Source organism: Nematolebias whitei, chromosome 23 (assembly GCF_014905685.2).
Source record: "Nematolebias whitei isolate Nwh7 chromosome 23, NemWhi1, whole genome shotgun sequence".
In the NCBI taxonomy this organism is placed as follows: Eukaryota; Metazoa; Chordata; class Actinopteri; order Cyprinodontiformes; family Rivulidae; genus Nematolebias; species Nematolebias whitei.
The window spans coordinates 6,188,715-6,206,296 of record NC_056520.1 but is presented as its reverse complement, the minus strand read 5'-3'; the positions used below and the strand labels follow the sequence as shown (position 1 = coordinate 6,206,296).

The following is a 17,582-nucleotide window of genomic DNA, read 5'->3' as shown; positions in this document are numbered from 1 at the left end:
AAAGTTGATGTGCTAGAAGCTGACACATACTCTGAGTGTGACATCTCGCAATATGGTACGATATTGTGCATAATATTTTCAAATTTCACCAAAAACATCTGCAACAAAAGACAAAATACATTCCCTCAAGGAATGGTTGCTATTTCATTCTTGTTGGTTTTATTTATGTATTCTCTAAAAAGTTTACTGTACCAGTTTATTACTTGTATTTGTCCCAATATATAATTGATCGCCATGAAAAGAAAAAAATGGCATCCCAAAAAAAGCAGTGGTACAAGGAGAAAATCATATCCAGATGGATAAACACCCTTCCTTTGAAATTATGATGAGTGAATTTCTTTTCCCAGAGGAGACAGAAGAGCAGCGTAACCGGATGGAGTACATCGTGTACACCAAAGAATGTTCCCGCGCACTAATGAATAGAGGAATGGCTTGAATACTTTACAAGGACAGTCTATAGATGACAGACTCAAACTCTGAAGTTTGTTCTAGTTGCATAAGTTACCATGGACTGGGTTTCTTTTGAACTTTTTATTTATTCATTGTATAATGAAAGCTGGAACTAAACATGAGCAGATTTAGACGGACGGAAGGTTTCCCCTTTTCGCTCCACGATGGAGGACAATAGATAAGGGCAGAAACATTATCACGCACAGCCAATTATGAAGGAGGAACAACATTTCTGATCACGTTCTGTTCAGATGTTGTTCTCTATTTGTGTGGGTTTTTTTTTTTGCATAAACAGCCTCTCTCCTACTGAGCTTCTCATTTCCTGCTCTGAAGATTTTCTGTCTTAATCAATAATAATCACGTTTATACTGGAGTCTCTGGATGTTGTTAATGGGATAGAATAAATAAAATTTAAATTCAAGATTCTTAAACTTATTTAATATACATGTGTTTGAAGTATTCTGAAATCTATGAATCTATAAAGTACACTATCTTTTTCAAATGAGTTATTTGAAAATTGAGAATACTAAAGTTTTAAACTAAGAAATTAAATTTAAAACATTTAGTAATTGGAATTAATAATTAGGTGAGTGGTGGCGCAGAGGTTAGAGAAGGTGGGTTAGGGTTAGGGCCTGTGACTGGAAGTCACCGGTTCTATGCCTTGAGCCGACAACATAAAATAATTGGTTGAAAAGGTGAAACACCCACACTTGGCATCAACCATGTCTGAAAGAGGAAAAGGCGGCGAAGGTCTCAGTACAGGAGGCACCAAGTGCCACCGTAAAGTCCTCTGTGATAACATCCAGGGAATCACCAAACCCGCCATCTGCAGTCTGACCTACCGCGGCGGAGTGAAGCATATCTCCGGTCTGATTGACGAGGAGACCCGCGGTGTGCTAAAGGTGTTCCTGGAGAACGTGATCTGTGATGCCATCACCTAGATCGAGCACACCTAGAAGAAGACCGTGACCACCACGAACGTGGTGTACGCCCTGAAGAGACAGGGCTGAACCCTGTACAGCTTCGGAGGTCAAACCGACAACTGGATCAACAAGCATGGGCCGAGATGGTGTAGAGGTACTGAGGCTGACCCGAAAGTTGCGATTCAGTTCCCCATCATGCCCACATGTTGTGGTGTCCCTGAGCAAGATACCTAATCCCTAATTACTCCCCACACTTACAAAGCTGCCCACTGCTCCACCTGGATATCTCATGTGTAATGGGTGAAATGCAAAGAACTAATTTTGCCATTGTATGGGAACATGCAATGATGACAACACATAGCACTTATAAACTTACTTATATCCACCCTCATATGCCCCACTCTGGGCCCTTGAGCAAGGCCCTTAACCCCCGCCATATGCTCCCCTTGGCACCCTAGATGGCAGCTCTCTGCTTTACACAGAGGGCTGTGGTAGCTCGGAGGTTTGTAGTTGCGTCAGGAAGGGCATCTGGCGTAAAACCAAATGCCAAGTCTTCGTAAAAGTTAGTTCGCTGTGATGACCCCTGAGGAAGGGGGCATCCGAAAGAAAAACCAAGTAATTGGAAAGTTTATTCTTGAAGAAAAAGCCTTCAGTAACTTGTCCTTAAAGAAAGGTTAACAAAAGGTAACCTATATACTAATGTGGAAGAAAAAGATGCTTGAAAAATGACCAAATAATAACAAACAGTAGCTGTGATGTTTTAAATTGATCATCATGGCATTGTATTATCTGGCAATGAATTGTAAATTATAATGTTTTGCATTTGGACTCAATTTTTATAAGCCCACCATGCTGCATGCCGCAGAACAGAACCAACAACACCCTGTGCAGAACACAAATTGGCATTTCTTCAAACACAGCAAGAGCTTTTTTATTACAAAATGTTTACACATGTATTTTTCGCAGCACATGTAAAGCAATAAAGCCAGGGTTGATTCGATTTGCTCAGATATAAATCAAGTTAAACTTTTATAGGGCAGCTGATCAAAAGGTTATTGTTTAGAAATACAAACGTAAACTCGAATCAGAGGATGCAGAGATGAGACAGAACTGGGTAAAAGGATTTCTAGGTCTTGAATACCAGGTACAAAAGTGTGTTTGTGTGCAGAGTGAAAGCTGGCACAGCACAAACCCACTCAACAGTTACAACATATACCTCCCTGTGCAATAAAAGCCACAGCAGTCACCTCTTTAATGATGCATTTAATTAGCTTTTATTAGTATTTATACTTTTGTACATTTATGGAGGAGTAAACGTTGATCATCTTAATCCTTTCAGTTATTTGAACTTCATATATAGTTTTAGCTTAAAGCAATGCTTTTGACCTTTATAAGAGGAGTACTTTGGAAATACTTTAATATCTTACCTTTTGTAGATGACCTCAGGTTGAAGTTAATAGATGAGCTCTGAACAGATTGGCATCAGAAGCATTTGTAATGGGCTGTGTGTGTGTGTGTGTGGGGGGGGGGGGGGGGGGGCACTGGTGGTGTGTGTGTCTCGGGGTTCTGGGGGTCCTCCCTCAGAAAAAATTGAATAAAGTAGATGCTATTTCCCACATTCTGGTGCATTTCAAAGAGTTGTTAAACATCTGCGTTTACATACATAAGTAAACACTTGATTCAATAACTATTTTAGAGAGCACGGCACAACAAGACGTAGCCTGAACAACAGCTCTCCTTGTATGAATAAAGCAAGCTCTGCTTCTCTCAAGCATACTAGCAACCCCACCCCCCCACGTCAAAAACTGCCGGAACTAATGTAGTGCTAAGCTAGCTTTGTGCAATACAGACGCGTTAGCCGAGATGCTACAGATGTAGCGTTCTGCTTCTCTTACACATCCTAACTCCCCCCAACCCCGTCAGAAATTATTAGCACTAACGTGGCACTAAGCTAGCATGCAAAACAGAGGTGACTCCCCCTGTGGTCTCCTCCTCCTCCTCCCCCCGTGAACGCTCTGCCAAGGCAAATGGCATATTCAGTTTATTCATTTTCAGTTTATTTATGTAGCGCCGAGTCACAACAGAAGTCATCTCAGGGCACTGAACAGAAACATTCATATGTAAAAATAAGTTAAATGACCGAGGGGAAACACTGCATGCGGTGTGGAGTTGGTGTAGATAACCAAGAAAACCTGGAGTGGAATTTTAGTGGGTTGAGTATTCTCCTATTAATCAAGTGGAATGGATTTGTTCACGAAGAAAAAGAAAGCGCTGGGTATGTCTTGGCAAATGTGAGGGGGTCCGAATTAATGTTTTTTAAATGTGTGTGTGTGTGTGTGGGGGGGGGGGGGAGACGTCCCCTTCACATATAATTGCTGCGATGCTTACGTCTGAACAGATTGATAGGCTGACAGTCAGAGTCTGAAGTGAATTGCAGCTGTCCTAAAATAACTTAAATTTTACAGATCACCATTACTACACTTTTTACATCACACAATTTTGTGGCAGAAATTAGATTATTGCAGAAAGTGGTTTGAGTGGCACCAGCAGTGCTACAGCTACTGTAGGTGCATCTCTTGCTAAATGTCCTTATATGAAAACCATATAATTATGTCAGTGTAAAGTCTAGACTTACTTGAAGGAATGCATATTGTGACCTTTTATGCTAGAGTTTTACACAAAGTTCATTTTGTATTGAGGAATAAGAGTTGTAGCCATTTTGGTCAAATCTTGAAAATAAGGTCATGTGGAATTTCGGAAGCCAACAGAAGTTGTCAAGCTCAGAGCATGTGTCGCGAATGACTTTCAAATACTGCCACACCAAATATTTGTTCAATGATAACTGGCAATAACTGACTGAGATAAAGCCATTTTTAGACAAACTGAACAAATAGTTCACAAGCCCATGCCAAAAGATCTGAGCCAAATCTCTAGCGAATGATATAGTGAATCTTATAAGAATCAGCAACAAGCGGTAACAAGTTTCTGAGACGAGTGCTTTCTGGACTGGAAATGAACAAGTCATGCAAGTAAACCTTAATGTTTTTAGTGCAAGATTTTCAAGGGAGGAGTTACACTGTGTGTAAAGTAGAGGAAGACTTGATGGAGGCAGCGCAGAGTGACAGAATCTGGCAAGTGGAGGGAGCAATTTTATCCACCACCAGATGTGATGACGGAACCAGGCCAATGGTGGTCTTGGCTAGTATAAATACATTTTTGGCAACTCAATCATTTGAGGAAACTATTATAAAATCTAGACAGCATAGTTTCTTCAAATGATTGAGGTAAGCAGTTTACATTTAAATACTTGGCAGTCACCATCTTGGATTTTGATATGGCAACCTAATTTCCAGTAGTGACCTTTCTTACAGCCACCAAAATGGAAGTTGATACCTCACTTGATTTTCAATTGATTATGCTCACTAAACAGATGGATGGATGGACTAAGGGTATTTCCAATTCCAATTTTCACTTTGCGTCAAGGGACAAATAATCAGCCCATCCTTTAAAACACACAATTTATAAACCAGCCCACCTCTAAGATGCATTTTCCAGAGCTCCATTGAGCTACACTTGCCTGAACTGTAGGTGCCAGACCAGCATGCATTTTTAATTTGCTTTGTTTCCAGGATGTACAACACAGGCAATGTGTCTAAATGAGATAAATATGCTGCTCTAAAGGTAATTACAAATTCCCTACTGAGGTCAGGGTCACTTCTATAAACCCTTTCAGAACATAACCAACACTGCACTGCCAAAAAAATAACAACAACAACAAAAAAAAAACCTGATCATTGTTTTCTTCTTTTCTTTATTTTTTTCTTTGTCCTTTTTGAGAGTGGCTGTTAACTCCCCAAAGTCACTTTTCCTGTCCGTCTTAAGAACGGGGTAAGCAATATTGTTTTCGCCTCATTTCCGAGGCAACCTCTGAAACTGACTCCCGTGTCAGGCCAACATGTGCTGACAAGCCCCTGCTGAAGCGCCCCACCACACACACACATACACACACACACACAAAGTATTAAATCCTGCAAGGCTTGGATCACCTCCCTCATTTCTCAAATCTTGATTGACTAGCTCTGCTCACAGGCTGCCAACCCTCCAGGGTCATTTACACTGCAGCAAGAAGAAAGGGGATGGCAAAAAGAGACAGATCAGAAAGAAGAAAAAAGCCCAATAAGGCGAACGAATATCGGGGGTTAAGAAAAGAGGAAGCCAGTCTCGTGTCTCACTGTCAGAAAAGCTTCCAGATTTGCGAAGCTGTAACTTTCATCTCCTTTCCCCCCACTTTCTTTCTGATTTTCTTCTCGTACATCAGGAGGCTGTCCCCTGGAACTTGGTTGTTAATTAATTTTTTTAGAACAAAATCAGCTAGAAAACCAAAAGTTTGCCAAGTGTGGACTCAAGCAAAAGAGTGAGATGGTTGAAATGAACTAATGAAGATTAAGCACACTTGCGTTCAACAGCATATTTTAAAATATTTGATCAGTTTGGAGCTTTTTTGTTACCTTGAGAAAAAAAAAAGCAGTGTTATATCCATTTATGACCATCTTTAGGATTTTCTACCGTGGTTCAACTGAACCTTGCCAGCAAATGATGCCCAAACTCTAAATACTGTTCAAGAAGCTTTTACAAGGAGAGCAAAATATTTAGGGTGTGCAAGTTTATTTACCTTGGGACAATGGGGCCACAATGGGGTAGCGGTAGGGCAGCCAACTCGGGACCCGAAAGTCTCAGGTTAGATCCCCAGTCATTGCATTGCGTGGCGTCTCTGAACAGCACACCCTATACCCAATTGCTCCCCGGGCACTTTCAACAGCTGCTCACTTCTCCACCTGGTGGTGGATGGGTTAAATGCAGAGAGCAAATTTCGCAATTGTATGAAAACACACATTGATGACAACACATAAGACATTATTATTATTATTATTACTATTATTATTATCATAAACAGCAGAAAACAAGATGAGTGAAGAAGAAAGCAGGTGGAGTGGATGGAGACTAGCTTAGGGAGGCAAGGCTAAGATGCATTGGTGCCAGAAGCATTTGTAATGTGGATGGGTGACACACTGGTCAGGGTGGAGTGTCTGGGGGTCCTCCCCCAGAAATTTTTGAATAAAGTAGAAGCTGTTTCCTGCATTCTGGTGTGTTTTAATGGGTTGTTAAACATCTACGTTTACCTAAAAAAGTAAAAACTTGATTCAATAACTATTTTAGAGAGCAACAAGAAGTAGCCTGACCAACAGCTCTCCTTGTGTGTATAGAGCACACTCTGCTTCGCTCATGCATCGTAGCTAAGCTAGTGGTGCACAATACGTATGTGCTAGCTAAGATGCTACAGACATAGCTCTCCACTTTTCTCACGCAACCTAATCCTGCCACACTGGTCAACAACAGCTGTCACTAACATAGCGCTAAGCTAGCGCAATACAGGGATGTCTCCCCCTCCCCCACCTGCCCCGTCAAGTGACCAGAGTAACACTGCATGCAGTGTGTTGAGTTGTTATAGGTAACCAAGAAAACCTGGCGTGGATTTTTAGTGGTTTGAGTATTCTCCTATTAATAAAGTGTAATGGATTTGTTCACGAAGAAATAGAAACAGCGCTGCGGGAACTAATATTTCATGGTAAATGTGTGTGTGTGTGTGTGGGGGGGTCCAAACAGATATTTTTTAAATGTGAGGGGGGCATGTCCCCTTCATATATAATTGTTGCGACTCCAATGCTAAGATTGTTTGAACATATGCAGAAGAGGGAAAGTGTATATATTGGACAAAGGATGTTTCATACAGAGCTGCCACAAAGGAAGGAGGAAGACCGCAGGAAAGATACAAGGATGTAATGAAGAAGAACATGCAGGCATATGATGGAAAAAGGTGTTAGGGACAGAGGGAGACAGAGGCAGGTGAGCCTAAAGGCAGTGTCCAAAAAGAGTATACAGTAATTTGTAATGTTCTTCAGCAGTAGCAGTACCATTATGTTAACTCTTACTTTAACAGACCACAGCTAATTGTCAACTACCTACTACTAACCTAACATTTTGCACGGCTCAAACACAAAAGACAGAAATCATCTTTATCTATGTGCATTCATCTGCATTCATTAATCAGTGCATCTCAGCAGCTTTGCAGTCCTTGACAGGCTATAATACTGCATGTCAACATCACAGGACCTGAGCAGGCTGTACAACCTACTTAGTGGTTTTGCAAATCAAAAAAAGGGAAATTCAAAAGGCGAAGCTCTCAATTTACCGATCGATCTATGTTCCTACCCTCATCTATGGTCATGAGCTTTGGGTTGTGACCGAAAGAACGAGATCTCGGATACAAGCGGCAGAAATGAGTTTTCTCCGCAGGGTGTCTGGGCTCTCCCTTAGTGATAGGGTGAGAAGCTCGATCATCCGGGAGGGACTCAGAGTAGAGCCGCTGCTTCTCCACGTCGAGAGGAGCCAGTTGAGGTGGCTCGGGCATCTGATTAGGATACCTACTGGACGCCTCCCTGATGAGGTGTTCCAGACACGTCCCACTGGGAGGAGACCCAGAGGAAGACCCAGGACACGCTGGAGGGACTATGTTTCTTGGCTGGCCTGGGAATGCCTCGGGATTCCCCCGGAGGAGCTGGACCAAGTGGCTGGGGAGAGGGAAGTCTGGGCCTCCGTACTTAGGCTGCTACCACCGTGACCCGACCCCGGATAAGCGGAAGAAAATGGATGGATGGAAAAAAAGGGATGTAAACTTTGAATATTCTAGTTTTTCAGATATACTGTGAACAAAAATAATTTATTAGTTCTACGGTCAAATAAACATTTGTAAATGTATGTTAAAATAGTGGCGTGAAACCAAGTCCTCGAATTTAATTTAGCCACTGCTGATATATTTTATGGATATAGGGTGACTGGAATTGAATAATGGATTTTCCAGAGTTATAAGAGACAAGTCTTGCAACATTTGATTTGGCTAACTTGCAGAATCTAAACAAGAGTTAGCATTTAAGTCCACACGTTCTCATAATTTCATATCAAAACATTATTTTTTTGCCATTTACCCCTCTGTCTTTTTAACTTACCCAAATGTGAGAGTTTCTTTGCACCAATAAAACACACCTAAAGAAGCTGGAGTGGTTGTACATCCTGTGTAATGGGGTAAAACTACCTGAAGTCGATGAACAAACGTTTAAGGACCGTAGCCTAAAAGCCTTTCAGCTGAAATTGCAGAAGACTTTACGGAGTCCTGAACTTTTTCTATATACAAAAATATTCTTGCATTGTTAAAGATTTAGGTATATAATCTTGATCAAATAATGCAAAGTCAAAATGTATTTACGTGTGTAAGGGAACTAAGAGAAACATGCCAAGCACAAATACATGTTTGAATTTTCGAAAGGATTTGGTGACTAACAATGTAAAGCAACACTGCTCAGCTTTATGTTGGGAAAATCACACACAGACAGTACAGTAGTATAACAACAAGGCTTCTGTGGTATTCACCCAACCTAAAAAAAACCCCCCAAAAAACTTTACATATCAACTTTGCAGAATCTGATGGCATTTAGGGAAGTCCAACACAAAAGACCCAGATGATCTATTGCTAATCCCCAAGTAACACACCTCAAAAATACCACCAGATGTTTGTTGTCCCAGTCCTTTTGTGTTGAAGCTACCTTGCTGACAAAATGGACCTTCTTTCCTATTGTTAGGATGTATGTGCAAAGAGGATCCAAATACAGACTTTAAAGCTGAGAAAAAAGGAAAATAAGTTAAGAAAAATTTATTTCTGCAGCCTGAAAGCTACTCGTTAGACTAATCGTCTAGCTATTTAACAGTCACTAATGGTGTGCCACAAGGCTCAGTTTTAGGACCCACTCTTTACAATTTATATAAATAACATAGGGCAAAAGATTCCTAATGCCTCCTTGTAACTCTATGCTGACAATACAATTGTTTATTGCTGAGCTACCACAGTTGCCAAGGTTTTTCAGTTTCTACAGTCTGCATTTGACATCATTTAGTCAGGCTTGTTCCATCTCAAACTGGTGCTAAATGCTGATAAAACCAAAGGGAAGTTGTTTAAAAACAGAAAGTTGGTGCCAGCAACTCTGCTCCCTGTCTCATCCATGCTTGCTGTTTCTATTGAGTTTGTGGATTCTTACAAATACTCTGGAATTTTAATTGATGCACATCTCTCTCTCTCTTACGCCACATGTTGAAAGCTTGATAAAGAAACTGAAATTAAAACTGGGTTTCCAAAAAATGTTCAATCTGGTCCTCTGAACATAAAAAAAAAAAAAAAAAAAGCAAAAAAATATAGAAACGTTTCGTCTCTCATCCAAGAGACTTCCTCAGTCTGAGGTGCTGTTTTCAGCTCAGTCTCTTAAATAGCACCTTCTCAGAGTGGATCAACCAGTTTGCTGCTGACAACCAAAACCAGCTGCTCACATGGTCAAGAAGGACCATCAGCCTAACAATGGATCATTAGCACACTGATGGCTGTTTACTATTCACAGGGGGCTGAGTGATACTAGCAATAACAGCATTGTAAGAGGGGGACAGTTGAACCCAGTGGCCTCCACCCCTGTTTAATGATGGACGATTTCTTTTCACAAAGATGGCCTCCTTTACTCCTCTCTCAAACCATCGTTCCTCTCTGTCCAGGATGTGAACATCTTCATCCCTGAAAGAGTGACCGCTGGCCTGGAGATGAGTGTAGATCGCAGAATCCTGGCCTGATGATGTTGCTGTTGATGAGCATGCATCAAGATAAAACTGGGTTTCTTTTTCAGAAATAGAGCTTTCTGAACTCTGAATGCTAGGAAACGCCTTGTAGCTGCATACCAGCCATTGATTATGGTGACATTATTTAAGGAATGTCCCTGCCAGCTGCTTGCAGATGGTGGACGCCGTCTACCATGCGCGCTAAGATTCATAACTGGTTTTAACTACCGTACCCATCACTGCACTCTGTACTCCTTGATCAGTTGATCTTCGTTATCTACACGTAGGCTCTCACAATATTTCATTTTAATCTATGAATCACTTGTTGGTCTGCTACTTGGTGTAGGAGCAGGGCAGCCGACTCGGGACCCAAAGGTCCTGGGTTCGATCCCCGGTCATTGCACATCTCATGGTGTCTCTGAGCAGGACACCTTACCCCCAGTTGCTCCCCAGGCGCTTTCCATAGCTGCCCACTGCTCCACCTGGTGGTGGATGGGTTAAAAGCAGAGAGCCAATTTTGCCATTGTATGGGAACATACACTGATGACAATATGTAACACATTATTATTATTATTACTTGTATCTCCTCCATTATGTCACGTCATTATTGCAGTTACGGCATGCACTCTCAGGCCATCATTACCTGCAGCGTCCCTTCATTGAGGACTCAACTCAACAAAAAAGCCTTTTCTTACTCTGCTCCTGTAACCTGGAACACCTTGCAACAAGATCTGAAGTTGTCCACTTTGATTTTTTTAAGGGATTTTGATGTAATGTTTTTCAGCAGTAAAGGCACCATTATGTTTACTCGTACTTTTACAGACCATAGATACTTCCTGTCATCTTCCTACTATCAATTCAGTTCAGCTTATTTATATAGCACCAAATCACAACAGAAGTTGTCTCACGACACCGACTACTACTAACCTAACATTTTCCACTGGTTCAAACACAGAAGACAGTAACCAACTAATTCTAAGTGCATCATCTACCTGTCTGTGGATTTTCCACCTAGTCTCTACATGTCCCTGTAATGGACTGAAGACATGTCCAGGGTGTCCACAGTGACTGCTGGACATAGGCACCAGTGACCCGAAAAGGAAGGAGCGGGTAAAGATAATGGATGGATGAAATAAACCATGAAAAGACCATTAGTACACATATAACAGAAGTTAAACAGCGTTCCTCTTAAAAATGGTTATTACACATATTTAACAGATTTGCATTTTGATACACTAGAGGGGAGGACAATATACTTGTGAAAAACTTGGACACATCGGTGCAGCAAATCACACGCTGGCACAGCCAGTGCAAGTGGAACAGCCCTTTACTCGACACTATGGAGATAAAGTGGTTGGTTTTTATGTGCTGAGGTGTAATGAGGGTGAATGAGGGAATTAGTCACAGGTGTGCAGGGATGAGAGTGATGAGCTGGCACCAGAGCAGAAGAACAGTAAGGGGTGAAGACCCTTTAAATGTAAATGGAACATTTTAAAGGGTATTTTCCGAAACTTGTTGTTGAACTTTGGAATTTTTCTTCCAATGCCAAAGAAAGATGAAAGATTATATTGACTGAAAAAGTCCTGAGTTGAAACAATTGTCCTAAAATTACAAACATTGCAGTAATTGGTACTTTACCTATTCTTACTATATTTCTTATGAAGGATTAAGAATTTTAGACATTTTAAGTCTAACATAACTTTTTACAAGTGGCAAACCATGACTCCAAAGCCTTCAGTTGAACATATTATAGCAATCTGATAAAGGCTACTGTTGAAAAAGTCTTGGAATCGCAGAGAAAGGGAGGCGTCAGTGAAGAGCACCGGAGTTGAGCCTTTTGTCATCCAGTGCCTTCGGTAGAAAGAGAGAGACATGAAGAAACGGTAAAGCCGATAAATGAGAATGAGGTTGATAATTTTCATTTATCATGCGATTAATTGATTTATTGTTTATCGCGACAGGCCTACTTACTTAAGGTAGTAACTTAGTCTGAAATGTTTAATATAACAACTCTGGATAAAATGTATTGGTTAACAGATTTGGCTCACTATTCGGCAAGAAACTGGTTAGTTTTGTCTCTCTGTCACCCTTAATTAATGCATAAACAGCAGTTATTAATGATTCATAAAGTGTTTATAGAGGAATTAATAACATATCTATAAACTATTTATTAGCCATCTGTAAGAGGAGCCTTATTGTAAAGTGGTACCATTTCATGATATAGACATCAAATCTAAATGGAATATTTAAACTTAATGTTCTAGAGCCAATATAATGTCTGTGTGGAATTTTTATTTTATTTTATTTATAGGTTGCAAGTGAATGCATCCCAAATCTTCACATGGTCAAAACACCCGAAACAAAAAAAACAAATAAAAGAAAACACCTTGAAAGGCCTGAAGGCTCAGAGTCACTTGTGTTGGTCCCACCCACTCTACAACAGCATTGTGATTCATTAATTTTCCCGTAAGTTTTTAAACGAACTCCTACAGTCTCTGACTGAGCTGAGCCTTCTCTCATGACAGTGAAGTCCTAACCAGTGTGAAAGCTTCGTCAAACATGTTTCTGTCTGAATATGCTAATGTCAAAGAATATGATTCAATAGCCATACTTTAATGGATTGAAATCATTTCTTACTCAGCTGTCCATCATCTTCAGCTTGTTCTGAAATCGGGTCGCGGGGGCAGCAGCCTGAGCAGGGAGGTCCAGACATCTCTTTCCATAGCCATCTCTTCCAGCTCTTCTGGGAGGACTTCAAGATGTTCCCAGGCCAACCGAGAGACGTAGTCTCTCCAGCTTGTCCTGGGTCTTCCCCGGGGTCTCCTCCCAGTCGGACATGTCTGAAGCACCTCCCAATTAGGCACACAGGGAGCATCCTTACCAGATGCCTGAACATCAACTGGTTCCTCTTGATGTGGAGGAGCAGTGGTTTTACTCCGAGTCTCTCTCAGATAACTGAGCTTCTCACCCCATCTCTAAGGGAGAGTCCAGCTACCCTGTGGTTGAAACTAATTTAAACTGCCTGTATCCGTGATCTCGATCCCCAGTCATTGCACATATTGTGGTGTTTCTGAGCAGGACACCCTATCCCCAGTTGCTCCCCGGGTGCTTTGAATAGCTGCCCACTGCTTCACCTGGTGGTGGATGGGTTAAATGCAGAGAACCAATTTTGCCATTGTATGGGAACATACAATGATGACAATACATAATATATTATTATTATTCTTTCGGTCACTACCCAGAGCTCGTGGCCATAATTGACAGCAGAAACGTAGACTGACCAGTAAATAGAGAGCTTTGCCTTACATCTCAGCTCTCTCTTCACCACAATGGACCAGTACAGAGTCCGCAATACTGCAGATGCTGCACAAATCTGTCTGTCAATCTCAAGCTTCATTCTTCCCTCAACTGTGAACAAAACCCAGAGATACTTGAACTCCTCCACTTCAGGCAGAACCTCATCCTCGGCCTGAAGAGAGCAATCCACCCTTTTCAGACTGAGGACCATGGCCTCAGATATGGAGGTGCTGATTCTCACCCCAGCGCTTCACACTAGACTGCAAACCACTCCAGTGAGAGCTGAAGATCACGGCACGATGATGCCATAAAGATCACATCACATCACACAGGATGGAATCCTGAGGCCACCGAACCAGATTGTTTGAACTTTGTTAGTGAAATTGTGGAAAAAACCCTATAATGTTTTATCTAAGTCAAAAAGTTTCATTTTTTTTAAATAAATAACTGAGGCACGCAAAATAAAATCTACTTTTCTGTGCTTCTTGCTTACCAGTTCAAGTGTGCAAATGTTTTTTTACAAAGTAATTCTAAAATATGGCAGTGACTTAGAGCTCCTCTTTAATGGACTTATGGTGTTCTCAAATCACCGGCTGAAGCAGCTTTGTCCAAAAATAATGTGTGTTTATACTATAAAGCTAACTAGACAGAACCAACGAGAGACAGCAGTGATGACTGCTGTACTTACCGTACTATTTGCCATATAAGTCGCACCTTTTTGCTTAAATTTGCACGTCCTGCGACTTATACACCGAAGCGACTAATACTCCCTCCCCCCATGTTTATAACCCAATTTTTGACTGAGATCTGACGATTTCATTCATTCTGACATGGGAAATATTAAACACTACCATTTTCAACCACTAGAGGGCCCTCGAGCAATATGGCAAGCCATATGCCTCATTAATAGGTAAAAGTGGATATTAATGAGACACTTGGTTTGCCATACCAAACTACCTTTGTCTCGCTCTGGAACTACTGGAGCAAATGTCAAATCAGCTGCATTTTGCCGTGCCACCCAGGTGAAATGCAGCTGATTTGACCGTCAAAGTGCATTTATTAAGGAGAAGTTCAACTGAGACACACCTTTACTATAATGTCAGGCAAACAAATAACTATTTTTAATTGTTAATTTTGTTAAATTCTTATTAAAGTCCTCCTGTGTACGCTCCCGCGGCCGCCATTTGGCAGCCAATAGATTTTTGGCACAATACCGGCCCACGTTTGCGGGTGGTCAGGGGTAACGCATAATAGATGCGACTTATATGGCAAAGCGACGTATTTATGTTTTTTCCACTTTATTAGACAGTTTTGAACTGATGCATGCAACTTATATGGCGGCATGACGTGTAAGGTGGCAAGTATGGTACTCGGCAACTCAGCTCTGTGACTACCATCCCATTGTGGCTCCAAGACATTAACAGTGGTCGTTTAGCTTCAACACCTAAATAAATTAGCTCTAAAGAAACCGTACGAACTGTAATAATATCACAAAATTATTTTGCAGATTGGGCCCCTATAAAAAATTCTGCCGATTAGTAAAACAGTTATGAGACAAATAAGTGATCTTAAGGATACCTCATTGTTTTTTTATGATAAAATGAGGTGGGAGGAAAAAAAAAATCATAGCACCTTTCTTTCTTGAAGCACCGGTGCTTGACATTGCTGCCACTTTGATGCTTCTGTGTCATTTCACCCAGTTATAAAACTTCCTGAGCATAAAAAGCTCTTCGGCTGCAGCCATCAACTAGGAAGTTTCAAGATGAAAAGGAAGGAAGGAGAAAAAAATATATCAAGACCTTCAGAGAACAGATGTGTTGAGCAACTATTTCAGGCCATGGTAAAATAAAATATTAAAAATAATTACATATAACTAGGAATATGTTCAATATTTCAGAACGTAAATTACATGCCCTATTTTACCTGTCTATGTATGCTAGACATAAAATACTAGACATATCCAGCACAAGCAAATAAAAAAGTTGTTCATGTAGGAAACTAATTAACTAACAATTTTAATGGATAAGAGCAATTTCAAAAGGAAGACGGAATGTTTACTGTGACATCATCTTTCATTTCCTCTCCTCTCTTTTATCCCAGCACATCGGTGTCCTGCTGACCGTTCAGGCTTCGAGAAACAAAAGGAAAGAACAATCGCCAAATAAACATCACGAGGGAGGAACGTCGCACGGAGAAGATCGGGCTCCATGTGTCTTTGTTTTTCCAGAGGGGTTCAGCTGACACATACCTTTGTTGACAAAGACTCACGGAAACGCATCCTACAGCCTCACTAATACACAAAAATGTCAACAGTATTTGTTAGTACTTTTGTAAATGTCTGCCATGCTGACAATTTAACATTTTAGAAAACAAAATTAACGTTTCAGTTGTGATGCGAGCTGAAAATTTCCTCTTGCTTCACGTTGATTTGCCATATATAAACCTAGAAATGATCTAAACTAGAGAAATCCAATTTCCTGCAAAATTGCAGTGTGAATGCTTATTGGTGAAGAACCTGCTGAAAACAGCTGAAGTTAGCCAAAAACATGCTGAAATGTAGCTGAACTGGAAGAACAACCCAAAGTTAGTTAGCAGCAGAAAGCAGAAAGAACACATGCTGAATTAGGTTTAAATAAGCAGAAATGAGCACAAAAATGTTAAGGAAATTAGCTAAAAAGCTGAAATTAGAAAAAAAAAAAAAAAAAAAGCCGAAAAGTAGCTGAAAAGGCAGAAGGAAGCTTGAATTACCAGGAGGAAGTGGAGCGAGCACAACTGTGCCCAACTTGGCTGAAAGAAGCGAGAATGACCACAAAAAGTAGAAATAATCTGAAAAAAGCAGTGATGTGCAAAAAACAGCTGAACAGTAGCTAAATAAGCAGAAATAAGCTTAAATTACCAGAAGAAAGGGGAGAAAGACAAAATCTGCCCAATTAGGCTGAAGGAAGCAGAAATGAGCAGAACAAAGTCGAAATTATCTGAAAAACAAAAATTTGAAAAAAACAAAAAACAAAACAGCTGAATCCAAAAAAGTTCAATCTGGTCAAAACAGCTGAATATTAGCTGGAATAGCAGAAAGAAGCTTAAATTTTCAGAATCAAGGGGAGAGTGCACTTTTTTTCGGAATTAGGCTGAAAAAGTTTAAAAGAGATCCAAAAATGTGGACTTAGCTGAAAAAGCTCTATCCATCCACCCATCCATCCATTATCTTTTTACCCGCTTCTTCCATTTTTGGGTGACGGGTGTCACCGGTGTCCATGTCCAGCAATCACTGTGTGAGGGGCGGGGCACACCATGGATGGGTCGCATGTCCATCACAGGGCCACATAGAGACAAACAACCATTCACTCTCTCACTCACACCTAGGGACAATTTTAGTTACCAATCAGCCTAACATGCATGTTTTTGGTCTGTGGGAGGAAACCGGAGTAGCAAAAATGAGCATAAAATCTAGAAAATATTTGCCAAAAGCTGAAATTGGCAACAAACTGAAAAGTAGCTAAAAGAAGCAGAAAAAAGCTGAAATTACAAGGAGGAAATGGAGAGAGCACATTTCTGTGGAATTAGGCTGAAAAAAGTTGAAATGAGTCCAAAAAATGTGGAATTAGCTGAAAAAGCTTAAATTAGCATAAAACCGCTATTCAGTAGCTGAAATAGTAGATAATGCTGAAACTTGCAGAAATCAGTTGTAGTTAGCAGAAATAATCTGAAAGGAGCACAGAACAGCTGAAAAAAAAACAACTGAAATAAGCTGAAAGTAACCAGAAAAAAGTTTAAATTAGCAGAAGGAAGCTGAAAGAAGCCGAAGTTGAACAAAAGTTGAAAGGAGCAGTAAAAGGTTATAAACAGATCTAAAGATTTGAAGGATGTAAAATGAGTAGTTAATTTTCTATGAGAAAATGGCAGAAAAATCTAAATGTTTCAAAAAGCTAAAGCTGCACCAATACCAAAAGTCATAGCAGGACTGTCCTTAAAGAGCTGAACATTTTGATTTACGATTTGTCGAAATGGGCAGCACGATGGCACAACTGGTAAAGCTGCTGCCTCTAAGCGAGCAGGTCCCTGGTTCAAATCCTGGTCCGGGGGCCTTTCTGGGTGGAGTTTGCATGTTCTCTCCGTGCATGCGTGGGTTTTCTCCGGGCACTCCGGTTTCCTCCCAAAGACCAAAAACATGCATGTTAGACTGACCGGTAACTCTAAATTGTC

General features: G+C 40.7%; 1 pseudogene; it reads left to right on the top strand.

Annotated features, from left to right (window-relative positions):
* The first annotated feature begins 1,172 nt into the window (after nt 1–1,172).
* On the top strand, nt 1,173–1,607 carry LOC119429022 (annotated as a pseudogene).
* Nucleotides 1,608–17,582: the final 15,975 nt, after the last annotated feature.